Source organism: Chelon labrosus (genome assembly GCF_963514085.1).
Source record: "Chelon labrosus genome assembly, chromosome: 12".
NCBI lineage: Eukaryota > Metazoa > Chordata > Actinopteri > Mugiliformes > Mugilidae > Chelon > Chelon labrosus.
Window position 1 is genome coordinate 26,030,271 of NC_140345.1, and position 12,741 is coordinate 26,043,011.

Consider the following 12,741-nt stretch of genomic DNA (forward strand, 5'->3'; position numbering starts at 1 on the left):
TTTTCATCATAGGTGCACTTCAACTGTGAGAGACAGAATCTAAAATAAAAATCCAGAAAAATCACATTGTATGATTTTTAAATAATTAATTTGTATTTTATTGCATGAAATAAGTATTTGATCCCCTACCAACCCAGCAAGGATTCTGGCTCTCACAGACCTGTTAGTTTGTCTTTAAGAAGCCTTCCTATCCTCCACTCGTTACCTGTATTAATTGCACCAGTTTGAACTCGTTATCTGTATAAAAGACACCTGTCCACACACATAATTGATCACACTTCAACTGCTCCACTATGGCCAAGACCATAGAGCTGTTTAAGGACACCAGAGACAAAACTGTAGACCTGCGCAAGGCTGGGATAGGCTACAGGACAATAGGACAGCATCTTGGTGAGAAGGCAACAACTGTTGGTGCAATTATTAGAAAATGGAAGGGACTCAAGATGACTGCCACTAACAACGTCCTGATGCCAGACACCACAGTACACCCTCAGCAGACCCATGTCCATTTTCTGATGAGTCACAACTGTTTTGGAGGCACAAGGGAGATGTACACAATATTAGGAAAGTGGTCATAATGTTATGCCTGATCGGTGTATGTTCAACTTGAAATGTGCTGGGAGCAAGTTTTACATTAAACGCATCGATAGCTTGAATGAAACTGATGAATCTGCGCTACTTTCTCGTCGTTTTAAAGTTTTTTCCCACAACATGCCGTTATAAGAGCGTCACGGAGGGCGAGGAAACTGTGCCATCCGTCGCTTGTGAACACAATGTGGAAAAAAAAAAAAAGAGTTTATCAGGCCTCTGTACCATCTGCTGAGAAGCTGACCAAGATAAAGCAAGTGATTTATTCTGCACTCTGCAACAAACACTGAAAACTCTGAACGCTATGAAATACTGATAACACTGAGTACGGCAATACAAATGAAAAGCTGAGTATTCTGAATGTCGCTGAGTATTCAGAATAATGAAGAAAAAACAAAGAGACTTTTTGTTTCGCTGACCGTTTAATGGGGTATTTTTAATTTGCAATTTCGAGCACATTACGCGATTCACAGCGATCTTGCTTCCCATGATTTATACAGCTTATGATTTCAGACTCAGTCTGAGACAGGGAATATTAGCTCTAGGCCCTAATGCCCTGATTTCTGATTGGCTGGCAGGCTTTGACCTGTGACATCTCTGAAAGCAAAGCGTAAACCTAATATGTGACACATTTTACTGTTATCTGATTGGAAACGGCATCTGGCTTCTGCAGCGACAACCTTTCCAGCAACGGTTGGTAATACTACACCCATTTACTTGCTTATTCTGCAACTTAACAAGGTTATTTGTATATTACACTGCATTAAATGCGGACAATATTGCTCAAGGAAACTCTTTACCAAGAATGCGCTCATACATCTGCCGAGATGAGTGGATCAAATCCCCCCTTTAGGACAAAGGATCCAGTTTGACGGCTGACCTAGAATTAGTGCGAAATCTGAACTGTTTCCTCTATCTTACACGTCAGCACTAATTGTGTTTCTGTATTGAACAGCACGTAGCAGAACATTAATCTTTGTAGGAAATTGTCAGCATGAAGACAGCGAAGAGAAATCTACCTTTAACGATGACTATACATTCTAAAATGTTTCGATGACTAATGGCTTTATTTCTTTTCGGAGTAGAGCAGGAAGGAATTATTTTGGCGCTCGAGCTGTTGTTGCGATATTTAGTTGAAACACCGATGACCACCGTCCTAATATAGTGTAGGTCTCCCTTGTGCCTCATCAGGACATGGGCCTTCTGAGGGTGTCCTGTGGTGTCTGGCAACACAATGCATTTGAGGGGAGGGGCCTCTGTGGATCATCCCACAGATACTTGATCAGTTTGGGATCTAGTGAATTTGGAGGCCAGGTCAACACCTTGTGCTGTTCTTCATGTTTTTTTTTTTTTTAGTTGTTCCTAAAGTGTTTTTGTGTGTGTGTCTGTGTCAGGCTGCATCCTGCTGGGGATGGCTGCTGCCATCAAGGAGTGTCATTGCTATGGGGTGGGGGTGCCTGGTCTGGGCTAGGTGGGTGCTACATGTCTAAGTAACATCCACACCAATGAATGCCAGGTCCAGAAGTTTCCCAGCAGAACACTGTATTGTCACAAGATGGTTGATGTTATTTACTTCTCCTGTCAGTGGTCGTAATGTTGTGGCTGATTGGTGTATTGTCCTTTAGCCAGAAGAGACTCTAACGAGAGAAAAGCTTAAAGCTGTAATTAAATTATTTATTGGACCTGCTGTGGACAATAACGAAATGGTTTGACCCCTTTTTAAGGGGTTAGTAACCATGAGTTGAGTCTAGGCGCCGGTGATGGTGGTGGTGGTGGTGGAGCAGGGGGTGATGCTGAGGATCTGGATGGACATAATGTTGACCAGGGCTATTGATGAGCTCAGTATACGCACCCAGGGTCTGGTGGTAAATGGAGGTAAAGGAGGGTTGCATTGATGCAAAGCTGAAATGTCAGACGACAGCAGCAGAACCAGATTGGACCCTCTTTTGGTCCGATTTCGGTCCACGGGCCGTATGTTTGCCACCGTAGTTTTAAAATATCAGAAAGAGACAGAAAATAGATCACTGATGATCTCACTGAGCACTTAATTGTGCTGGAGATCTTTATTTTCTGAGGGTAAAGAGTTGAGGGTAACGTTTATTTCCCTTTTGAGAGAAGCAAGTCAACCAAGAAATAAAGGCAAAAATTAAAATACTTTCAATAGTAGATGCAAAAATTATAATATTGTCAGTATTCTCTCGTGTACTCCGCAGTTTAATTTACCATGGCAGCTGCTGAGATTGCCTTGTGTCACAGGCTGCGTGTGAATATTGGTCAAATTATAGAGGAAACAAAACTCAAACCTTGTCAGCTCCACCTGCAGCAGCAGCTGTTAGGAGCGGGACCGGTTCTTATTCTCTCAATCAGCCACTCACTGGCTAAATTGCAGATTTTTGGGAAGAGTAACAATCTGTCCTTCGACAGCGGAGAGACAGCCACTGACCCCAGGCATAATGAGATAGGAGCTCTTGATTAAGCTCCTCTCTGATTTGAGAGTATAATTGAACATGGTGCAGATAACGCGTTTGTGCCATTGACAAGCTCCTCTGTGGGGGCGCGACGGTAACTCTTCCCTGGTGTTTTTAGGGCTCTCGCTCATTACAGAAGGAGAAACCGGGGGCACTTTGTATTTATTATTCAGCTCTTTAACAAAATAAAAAAATAAAATCAGCCGCGTTGCCTAACTGATCACCTATAATCAGTTCACGGGGGGTTTTGATTAGCAACTGAAAAGATGCAAAGTGGGAATTTATCCTTTTCCCTTTCTCCTCATTACTCTACAGATACTTTGCTCTAATTCTGACAGCTATGATACCATGTGCACAATAAATACTGACCCATGGACAGTGTGTGGGCTCAGAACTCAAACTGTTCCCATTTATTCATTCATTCATTTTCTGTAACCACTTGTCCTGTGTAGGGTCATGGGATGGCTGGAGCCTATCCCAGCTGTCATCGGACGAGAGGCGGGGTACACCCTGGACAGGTCTCCAGTCTATCTCATTGCTAACACAGAGAGACAGACAACTATTCACACTCACACCTACGGCCAATTTAGAATAACCAATGAACCTAACCAGCATGTCTTTGGACGGTGGGAGGAAGCCGGAGTACCTGGAGAGAACCCACGCAGACACAGGGAGAACATGCAAACTGTGAGGGTGTACTGCGGCCGATTGCAGAATGACTGCTGGGATAGGCTCACTAAAGTTGCAGGATTAACGTACTTGGGGCAAAAACAGGCAGGTCCGTTGTTCAATCAACGTTAGCATGTCTAAGAAACACCGTTGTGTCGATTGCATGTGACAAGAGGGTTAACTTTTATTTGGGACGGTAACTTGTTTTGCATCCAGAAAAGCATCACTGTTCCCACTGGAGTACAACAAAAAGTTTAAAAAAATATATCCCACTGTATTCAGGTGTTAATAAGTCCAATTACACCTATTCGCTTTAGGAAAACTTACGGCGTCTATTCTCAAAGAGCCTTATGATCGAGTGCCAAAGCCAAGCAATGAGCAAAGGAGGAAGTCAGATGACGTGAATGAGAAAACCTTTCATCCTTTTGCCACTGTTAGGTGATAAGCCTCCTGTATTAGCATGCTAATCAACGTCCTTGATGAGCGCCATCATGGTGAATATTTTAGCATGTTGGGTTTATAATCTACAGTCCAAAGTTCCTGCCATCTTCACACTTTACTGTGTAATTTTTACCCTTCAAGTTCCAACACGCCTCCGTGGTGAGTTTAATATATGGTCCAGAATCTAAATTATGACTGTATCAGACACGCCGCTCAAACCACAGAGACTAAATTTGTCGAGGGCGATTTAATGAAGGCAGGGCCGTATCAGCGGAGCTTTGAAGTGGCATGCTGATACGAGCATGCTAAAGAGTCCACATGTTAATGGGAGAGAAGCGTTTTAAGTGCAAAAGCTGCAAAGTGCAAAAAAAATAATAATAATTTAAAAATAAATGATCCAAACCGTTGACCAAACACTGAAGTAACAATCAATAAATCCCTCAACCTTCCAGGAAACTCGGCATCTGTGGACTTTGGGGAAAATGGAAAATGCAGATTGCGTGTTGACGAGGACGTTAAAAACAAACCAGGCAGATAATATGTATGCAAAACAGGAAATCTCAGTTTTAAGCAAGATTTAACATCATTGGATTAATAAAACTTTAAATGCTTCTGATTTAAAGTGTAGTGTAACCCATACACCGATCAGCCCCAACATTAAAACCACTGACAGGTGAAGTGAATAACACTGACCATCTTGAGACAGTTCAGTGTTCTGCTGGGAAACTTTTGGACCTGGCATTCTTTGGTGTGGATGTTACTTAGACATGTAGCACCCACCTAGACCAGACCAGGCACCCCCACCCCATAGCAATGACACTCCTTGATGGCAGCAGCCATCCCCAGCAGGATGCAGCCTGACACAGGTACACACACAAGAAAGGAACTTTGCTAGTTTTATTTTAGTCACTCCGACTTGAAGTTAACCATGGGTGGTAGTGGACCCAAGAATTGCATGACTTGACTCCCTTTACCTGGTCACATTGAGGCATATTCATTAAAGTTTTGCGCACCTTGGTGCTATAGGGATTTGCCTAAAGGAGCACATCAAGATTTTACATAGGGGGAAGAAGGGAGACAGGTGAAAATTGCATGTTTTGTCTCATGCAATATGTATTTAAGGAGTTTCTGTTTATAGGTGCAAAGTGTTTGGTGGGGAAAGAATTAAAGTGTATATGAATAGCTGCTGAACTTGATTTATTGCTGCAGAGAGTCTGAAATTAAACATCTAGGAAAATCACAGTCGCTTCAACCCAGAATAATAATATGGAGGTTGTAGGCATTAAGTCGGCAATTGTATATTTTCCGTTCTTTCCTTTTCCATGGTGTAGACATGAGAACCATTGTATTCCACGTTTAACTATAACATCTCTTCACTCAATATTCAAGTCACGCATTTTGTGATCTAGTTTTTTAAGACATTTCAGAAAAGGACAGATACTTTATTTACTTTATTTAATTGTGGTTTACTGAGGAGAGATTAACTGCAGCACTAATCTAATTGTTGTCACCAATCTTCAGGAAAGAAGGCTGGTGAAGTTTCTTCTGTAGAAAAGGACACCGGAACAGAGTTTATTGAGTATACAGCATATAAACCAGAGTCACCTCTGGGGAGCAACTGGTTTTCGCTTTTCAGGCCCTTTTTTATTAGCTTGCAACCCATTTATGGTCAAAATTCTGCTCATGTCGGGTGCCAGCAGCCGTGTTCATGCATGTTTACCTTCCTCAAGTCTGATTTCATCTTATGCATGGTTTATGCATATATAATTTGGTGGCATAGCTACAACAAAAGCCCAGACCCTAACGCCGTAGCCCGATGTGCACCTCCCCAGAAATGTAACTATTGTCACGGTGCCGCAGACCTCAAAAGCTGTGATTGGTCCGCTTGGTAGTAGCGTGTTTCCGCTTTAGTATTTCCGGCTGCTTCTCCATCTCTGCAACTTTCAAATAGATTGTTTTGGATCCATGAACATGGAACACATTGAGGAAAGATTGACTGAGGAGGGTCGGAGATACAAACATTTGTATGACTCGTTGAAAGTTTCAGTTGCCATTGTCATGCGTTGTCCGTATTCCTAGTAAATACCCAACTATATTCAATAAATGTGCTGAGGCTTGAAAGTCAAGACCACTGTCTCCCTCCAGTGTCACTGTAAGTTAAAAAAAAAGAAAGATCCAGCCTGCATCATCTGGCTTCTTCCCTGTGTTGACTCCATCAGTCTGGGGCCTACTCCAGCCTGTCACGTGTCCTCAGAGCAGAGTGGCTCATTGGCCCACGTCAACCTTGACTGCAGTGAAGGAGGCAGCAGCAGCACACGTGGAAGGAGTCATCCAGTGACTTCAACAATGTCAGACTAACCTTTGACAGTTTATTTTCTTAATTAAAAAATTTAAATGAGGGCAATTGAACCGGAGATCCCATTGTTATGACCTGCATTGTAATTTCTTGCTCAAAACTTAAATTAAACTTAATGCGACTTGACTACAGACAGATTGCCTCGTACCTTGAATCTTCACATTTGTAGTCTTAACATCACCTCGATTTATAATCTCCGCTCTGGAGACAGTGTTTTTCAAACATAATACCTGGAAAGTTGTCAATTTGTGCCTTGGACAGCAAAACTAGAGTATTATATGATGGACGGCTGTCGAGTCCATACTTGTAACGAATGCAGACGTCAACGGAAAACTTAAAAAGCAGCTTAAGAGCTAATTCAGTTAACTGTCCATATTATTGACATGGCAAACTGTATACAAATGACACATTATTACATTCTGACCACTTACAGCTGAAGGGAACAACTTTAATTAACATGTCAAGGTCTGGATACATTAGAGAGTAAGTGGACTGTTATTGCTCATAGTCAGCCTGTTTGGATGTTAAAGACCTGAGCCTCCTGGACAAAGTACTAGTTGTTATGTTCAGACTATTGGGTCAAACAGGACAAACAGTTCCCCCTCAACGACAGGTAAGTATCTAGCTGTTATAGACACTAGTCACGCCAGAAACAAGTCAACCAAGTTTCTGATGGGTAACACACATAAGAACACCCATATGTTCCTATTTAAACCTCAATGTCCCCCAAGTCCCTAAGAACTGAAGAAGCTACTCGGATGAAACATCTTCAAGAAACTCTTCAAGTCCAATCGTCTTTCTTGAACGTTTTTTTTTTTTGGATATACCATGGTCTGGATGACTGAGAACCTTCACAGGCATATTGGGTCAGAGAATCTCCGCAATTTATGCATGCTCTAGGTCAGCAGGACCTCCTGATAGTTGCCAGAGGAGGGGGCAAACCATTAACCAACAATGGGGGTTGAGCAACGACTCATGGTGGCTCAAACTTGAGATGCTCCCTTAGTGCCAGACCTGCTAGCCTGAATGCCATTTTGGAAGATGGGTGGAGGCCATTAAAATAATGTCATGGAAAGGGAAAAAAAACACGTCATTGCATAAATTGTCCTGCTATTCGTTTTCATATTTATTTAATTGCTGGATTTATTTCTTCATTTAAACCTACTGTAAGCCACTGCAAATGGGCCGCTTTCTTTTCAGATGCGTGCTCAGTCAGAAATATGTAAATATAGCTACTGTAAGTGGGCCACTTTCTTTTCAGGTGCATGCTCACTCAGATATACTGAATATCAGGGTCACAGGGTCATGCTCAGAATTTTAACCACTCATCAAATCATTTTCTGCCACAGTTGAGTTAATGGTTCAGGTTTTTTTTATGTATAAATATTTTCAGGAACACATTAAGTTTGAATTTAGATTAGAAAATGAGTGTACACACATACACACATCTCCAGATGATTAAATATGGGTTGACATAGTGTATATTCCAGTATAACTGCAACTAATATGGACATTTTTGTAAAAATGAACCACTGAGAGTTACTTTTTGGTCTATACCAGTTTATACCTGTGAGCCCATCCAGCCTAGCCACCTCTGCTGCAGAGTACAGTGGAGATTCATGCATCGTGATAAATGAAAGGTGGACAAAGTGTGTGCTAAAGATGCGCGTGTGTGTTCTGGGATAACATTAAAATGCTTTTTCAGCTGAAAAATGACCCGTTTCCAAATGGATCACAATCTTGTAACGCTGCTCGACTGGCCGCATGCAATCATGTTATTACCTGGATGATTTGTCGGTGTGGCTCAGTGAGTGGGGTTAATGACTTGTGATGTACACTGGGGGTCTCACAGGTCTTGCCCCAGCCTGTACCATGAGTGTCTCCATTGCTTCCCAATCTGTAACCGCCCTCTCCTCACATACTGGGACTTTTGAGCATTCTAATAGGTGGTTTAGGCTTCTCTGTTAATTTGACGCCATAGCTACGGTGACGGCACAGACCCTTGCGCAGATCCTAACGCCGTAGCTGATGTGCGTAGGTTACGACATCTATGTCCCGTAGAGGCATAAATCATGCTTAAGTTACCATGATGTTCAGAGGTTTGCTCAGAGCATTTTTTTGAAACTCCTCCAGGCCTTTCTGACCAAACTTCTTAGTACCTTTTATCTCCCTTTTATCTGTACCTCTGTACTTCTGACTATGTCATGGTGGGGAAAAAAAGGCAATTGCAGTCATTTCTGGCTGAAATATTTGACAAAAGGTTGGGTGAAATGGCTTGTGCATGCAGCTTATACAGGTCGTGATGCTGATCTCTGCCTGCTCTAATGGCTCCAGGCCATTAACCCTCCCTGGCATTTGGAACGACGTGTGCTTTTGAACACGGAAAATGGCCCTGCCTACGTAACTTACCAGCTGGTGGCTTAGTGCCATGCTATTTTCCCCCCCATCCAGTCTTTCATCATCATCACTACAGTTCATATTCGAGGCTCCCACAGGCTTTGATGTCCATCCACTTCTGTTCATTATAATAACAATGCACCATTTTTCAGTATAATTACGGTAAATATAAATGAACTACTATCTCTTATCAATTGTTAATGCAACTTTGGTGATTTATTTTTTTTCACAGACGAAGCAGATTTAGATATATACAATTCAGCAGCAGCAGTAGTTTCTCAGTAGTTCTATTCATTTCCTTTTCGTCATGTCATGTCCCTTCACAGAGAAATGAAAGGAGCTGTGCTGTCTAATAAATTGCCACGCTGTCACTACCAAACCCTAACCTTCCAAACGTGCGTAAATTGAAAAGAATTTAGTGGAATTCATGAAACCAGACTATATCCAGACTTGTGACCACTCTGTCAGTGCCAATGTAAAACCTTTTCTTAGACTTTTTAGAGCATATATTTCAGACACAGTGGGAAAGGTCCCAGCTGGCCGCCGGGTTCCAACCCAGAAACATCTTGTTGTGAGGCGACCAATTCAGCGGTGATTCAATATTAGCCATAGGTGTCCGTGTGAGTGTTAATAGCTGTTTCAGTGTTAACGCTGTGATAGAACATGGTGTTCCAGGGCATGGTGACCCTCCAAAAGAGACCCTCTACAGCCTGTCAAACTGGTTTTAGTTCAGGCCCCACATTGGCTAACTACCACAAAGTAAAAGTATGAAAATGAAAATGTTTACACAAAATGTTTTGTAAATGTTTTTACAAAACGTTTTTTGAGCAACCCGAAATGTGTTAAGAAAAATAAGTGCAAGTTTGGCGCATTGCTGCCACCTGCTGTTTAGTTCTGCGTCTCAGTAACTCTTACTAAAACAGTGCGACCCCTAGTGGACAAATTAGTATTGACAGTTAAGTGAATGTATTTAGCATTTACTGTTTATTTAGCATGTTAGCTAATATGTGTGAATGTATTCCATGGTAATTCATTCTTCATTTGTTGAAACAGTGCGACCCCTAGTGGACAAATTAGTATTGGCAGTTAAGCTAAATTCTAAAAGCGAATGTATTTAGCATCTGCTGTTTATTTAGCATGTTAGCTAATATGTGTTAGTTGACAGCTGTAGGTAGTGCGGACGCCTTGAGTCTTTGATGACAGCAGCAAGTTCTTGACAAAAGTACATTTTTATCTCAAGGAATTTCAGAATTACTGCAGTTCTTCCTCTGGGGAACATGAATGTAGTCCATGGTAATCCATTCTACGTTGGTTGAGAGGCAGTAAGTGAGAGATGGACTTTTGCAGTAATTTATTCAAAATGAAAAAACATGCTTACAATGTTTTCACATTAATTAATTATTTAGATGCCGGCTTCACAAAAGAAATAAATAAAACTCACATCCTGTACTATTCAGAGAATGTAAAGTCACCGATCAAAGTCAGTCAACAAAATCTGTCAGGGCGAATAAAATTGCAGGAAATCGCAGTGAAAAAAAGCTCTAAAGCAAAGACTACTTATCGCCCTGGATAAAATAAATATTTAAATATAAGATTAAAACCCTAATGGATAGCTGTGATTTAATGAAGCTTTGAAATTTGACAGGCTCGGTTAGAGGCAGTGATAGATAACCAAAGGCTCTAGAGGAGAACTGACACAGCGTCAGTGACTTCCACCATATGGGATGGTTTGCAGTTTGGGTATGATTTTAACTTTCATCCCCATCATTGTCTGTAGCTGGAGCCAGATTACACAAGTTAGAAACAAACTCAAAAGGTCAAAGAGGTTTTTACTGTCATTTCAACCAGGTGTAGTACATAGTGAGATACGATGATGTTCCTCCAGGACCATGAAGCTACATGAAGACATAGGATTGAGAACAATACAAGGGACTGAGCATGAAGTGCACGTATGCAAGCTCATGCAGATGATACAAAACAGTGCAAACAGTATGAGCAGCGCAAATGGTGCAAAAATGAGAGACAGTGCAAAGACAATAGAATACAGACTGTATGAAACACTTCCACAAATACACAAGTTAGACAAAGGTGGAGAGGAACTGAAGCAGCTGACCTATTATTCAATGGCCACGATGATGTAAATAATGAAGTGAAATGAGAAGCAGGAACACAATGTTTTAATGACAGCAGTAGTTTTTGGGAAGGGTGCTGCAGTAATAACATAAATAACATCATATATCAGGCTGGTATCATCTAACAACGTATGATTAACCTGTCAAGACATGTTGGATGATATCAATGTGAATTTTGTGCTTTTCACACCACACTATGTAATTTCTATGAGGGACAGGCTCCCCAATTCCTATGCCTGACCCTAACTATCCTTTTTAAAATGCATTGGCATGACACATGTAATGTGCATTGGTGACTTTTGGACCCCCACCCCATAGCAATGACACTCCTTGATGGCAGCAGCCACCCCCAGCAGGATGCAGCCTGACACAGACACACACACAAAAATGCTTTAGGAACAACTAAAAAAAAAACATGAAGAACAGCACAAGGTGTTGGCCTGGCCTCCAAATTCACTAGATCCCAAACTGGCATCTTAAAAATAAATAAATATAACTGTTTTGGAGGCACAAGGGAGCCCTACACAATATTAGGAAGGTGGTCATAAGGTTATGCCTGATCAGTGTAGCTGCATAACTAATGCATCAAAAGGGGAATTAAAAATCTGTAGGACATCTACTTCAATTTGAATTTGTTGCTCATTTGTTTCAAGTAGAGTGATTAACACTCTGAAGACCTCAGGCAAGCGTGTATATTAATCACAGAAGAACTGTAAACAACACCCAACTATTATTTTCATTTCAAATACAGTTAACAGTTTATTTAATAAAGGATTTACTTCTTTTGCATGTGAAATGTCAGAGAACACTGACAATGGTCATCATTGTTCCCAAATGGAATAATGGAGGAACCTGTAATTCGGCTATGCATAAAATATGCAATGACATACATGTGGTCAGCTAAGCCATCAGCAAAGCAGAGTAATAGTAATAAAAAGAAAAGAAACACAACCTAGTGACCTAGTGGATAGAGGTAGAGACAGGATAAACTTGAATATCTGCTACTTTTTCTTTCATCACTGTGGTCCCTACATGCTGCTACTGTGCGGTCAGCTCCCTGTCTACTACGGTGTCACGCTCTGCTGGCCGGAGAAGTGTTTACTCATATCTTGTTTTCTCCACAGCCACACAGGTCAGCCCCTCAGAACTGCAAGATGTGTTTCAGGAGACCTCCTCCAATATCTTCCAGATCAACGCCAATGGTAAAAATGATTCATTCATCGCTAAAACTCAGGATGCATGTGCATCCGTCTGCATGCTCTAGTATGGAGAAAATAAAAATAAAAGGATTAATCAATGCTGGGATTAGTTTAGGTATGGTGAGAAAACTACATCAAGGTTAAGGACGTTTTAATTTTTTAAAATTTTATTTTGATATAAGATTGGAAGTATCACTAGATTTACTTTAGGATTTAGATTTTAGATAGGTTTGGGTTTATGTGTATTATTAAATATTATTATTATTATTAAATTTAACTTTAGAGATCGGACTGTCATCAGCAACCAGATTTAAGGTGAATTATGTGAATTATGTCAGGTTCAAGATTAAAATGGCACTGGTAAAATGTGGCAATGTCATAATCTTGTCCAGTATTTTGGTTTAAATTAGGGATAAATTTACCACTTCAGGTTTAAGGTTGAGTTCAGGGTTCAGATTATTCTTAGTCAAAAGTTTAAATTTGGATTGAAG